The 2913-nt window shown below is 37.2% G+C and overlaps 1 protein-coding gene across 1 annotated transcript in view; it reads right to left on the bottom strand.

Moving 5' to 3' along the window:
* DNAH7 (dynein, axonemal, heavy chain 7) overlaps window positions 1-2913 on the bottom strand; it is a 324797-nt gene that overhangs the window by 104997 nt on the left and 216887 nt on the right. The gene's annotated exons all lie outside the window — the stretch shown is intronic.

The following is a 2913-nucleotide window of genomic DNA, read 5'->3' as shown; positions in this document are numbered from 1 at the left end:
TTTTTTTTTTTTTTTTCCTGTACTGGATAATGCAAATGCTCTAAATGTTAAATTACACTTTTGTAAATATTTGCAGCTCTTGCTAAATAAATCATGATAACAATCATTAATAGGACTGGATTGGAAGTAAGGAAACTCTAGTTCTACACTAGACCCTGCCATTCATTATGTGGCCTTGGGCAAGTCACTTCCCTTCCTCAGCAATACCTGTTGCCATCTGTAGAAAGGACTGAAATACCACAACTCTTTGACATCTAGACAGTAAAATACATAAAAGGTAAGAAACATAATTTTGTATAACCTAACCTTCATGACTGAATCGAGCTATGAACCGCAAGGTCACCAGTTCGAAACTACCAGCTGTTCCATGGGAGAAAGACGAGGTGTTCTGCTTCCGTAAAGATTTACAGCCTCGGAAACCCTGTACAGGGTCACTATCAGGGTCGCTATGAGTCGGAACCGACTTCATGACAGGTATTCACATTGAAGTGTTACCACAATTATCTGCTCAAACTTTGTTTCAGATACCTGTATATTTAAAATCATACAGGTAGCTCATTACATATTTGCCTATATGATTGTGAACTTCTTGTGGATAGGGATATATTCTCTGAAGGTCAGAGTTTTGCCATTATGGATATGGAGAGTTCAAATTTATTCTCAATCCCATGCCCTTTTCATAAAAACAAGAGCAGTGTTCCATGAAGGACTCTAGTTTTCAGGGAGCCCATCAAGTATTTGCCATCATCAGATGGTAGCCAACCATATCGCTTTTGACCTGTGTGAAGTGTGATCAGCATTAAGATTATTCTTCTTCTTTTACTGAGCAGTATTGTAAACACAAGCCATTATTCTGGCCAATGTCCTAAATTCATGCAGAGCATGTCTGGTAAAGCAGAAGGGCCATGAAAAAGATGAAGACCCTCAGTGAGATGGATTGACACAGTGGCTGCACCAGTAAGCACAAACATAGCAACTGTGAGGGTGGGACAAGATTGGACAGTGTTTTGTTATGCTGTGCACTAGGTCACTATAAGTCAGAACTAACTCCACAGTACCTACTAACAATTGCAACAACAATGTAGAACACATTGGATGAGCAGGAGAAGAAAATTAAAAAGTAACTGGGGCAATATTTTTTGAAGTAGGGATGGAATGATATACATCCAATCCTCACTTATTGGCACAGTTTTTTGTAGATTCTGGAATATAAATAACAATAAATGAATGAGAGAAAGACAGACTTTGAAGACTAGTTTGGACCCACTATTAACACTCATGGAAGCAGCAGTCAGGAAATCAAATGACGTTCTGCATTAGGCAAATCTGCTGCACAAGACCTCTTTTAAATGTTCAAGAGCAGAGATTTGAGGACTAAAATGTGCCCGACTAAAGCCACATGTGCATGTGAAAGTTGAATAAGGAAGACCATAAAAAAATGATGCATTTGAGCTATGGTGTTGAAAAAGCACCGTGAACTGCCAGTAAAACAAAGAAATCTGTTTTGGAAGAAGTACAGCCAGAATGCTCCTTAGAGACCAGGATGGCGAGACTTTGTCACTGATACTTTGTATATATTATCAGAAAGGATCAGTCCCTGGAGAAGGACATCATGTTTGGTAAAGTGGAGGGTCAGTAAAAAAGAGGAAGACCCCCAACTAGATGGATTGGCACAGTGGCAGCAGCAATGGGATCACACGTAGCAACAATTGTGAGGCTATTGCAGGATCGGGCAGTGGTTCATTCTGTTGTGCATCAGGTCATTATGAGTGACACCAGACTTAATGGCACCTAACACAACAATAACAATTTAATTCCTAAATGTATGTGGGATTTCTAAATAGACTTAAAATCTTCTTAGAGTAATCAATAGAACAAGCAGATAGGAATTAGCAAGGATATGTAAGACACAAACAACATTATTATCAAACAACTCAATCTAATTGACATTTATAGAGCCCATTCACCCAACACCAGAATACATTTTCCCCCCAAGTGCACATGGAAAAGTCACAAAGACGACCATATTCTGTGCCAAAAATCAAATGTTAGCAAATTTAAAAACTGAAACATGCCGAGTATATTTTCTGAACACAAGAGTTGAATTAGAAATAAAAAACCTTGAAAATTCCTCATACATTTAGAAATCAAATAAAACATTTCAAATAAACCATGAGTCAAAGAAGTCATACACACAAAAAAAGAGACGATATCTTAAATGAAATGAAAAGGGAAACACAACAAAAATTCCATTTTGTATCCAGCTAACAGTGTTCAATGGCACAACGATAGCATTAAGAACAGATTTAGTAAAGATAATCGATCTAAAAACCAATAATCTAAGATTTTACCTTAGGAAAACAAAGAAAGAAAAGTCATTAAGTCTAAAATCAGAAAAGAAATATTAGAGGAGAAATCAGTGAAATTAAAAAAAACAAAAGTAATAATGAAAACAAAAGCTGTTTTTTAGATGATGGTGTTGTTTGCTGTGGACTTGATTGATTGCCAAGGTCACAGACAAGGTCCCTATGAGTAGGAACGGAGTCAATGTTACTTAACAACAACAATAACAATCTTAATGGAAGATGTGTCATGTTTTTCTCCATGGAGCTGCTAGGTGGGTTCAGACTGCCCAACTTTTGGTTAACAGCCATCAGGGCTCCTTGGAGGGTCCTATAACTATTCTAAATATTTAACTCATAGATAACATTTACTAACCAAGAAAACTCTAGGCATGGATAGTTTCTTTCAGTATTCCTACCAAATCATTCCTACTAAAAGAAGACGTAATTTTAATTCTACACAATCTCTTTTAGAAAACAGAAAAAGGAAGAGCACTTTCCAATTCATATTGAGGCCAGCTATACTGTAATGTAGGAGCTCTGGTAGCATAGTGGTTACGAATCGGGCTGC

The sequence above is a fragment of the Chrysochloris asiatica genome, unplaced genomic scaffold (genome assembly GCF_000296735.1).
Source record: "Chrysochloris asiatica unplaced genomic scaffold, ChrAsi1.0 scaffold00045, whole genome shotgun sequence".
Classification (NCBI taxonomy): Eukaryota; Metazoa; Chordata; class Mammalia; order Afrosoricida; family Chrysochloridae; genus Chrysochloris; species Chrysochloris asiatica.
Note: the sequence above shows the minus strand (reverse complement) of the source record. Positions and strands in the feature narration are given on the sequence as shown.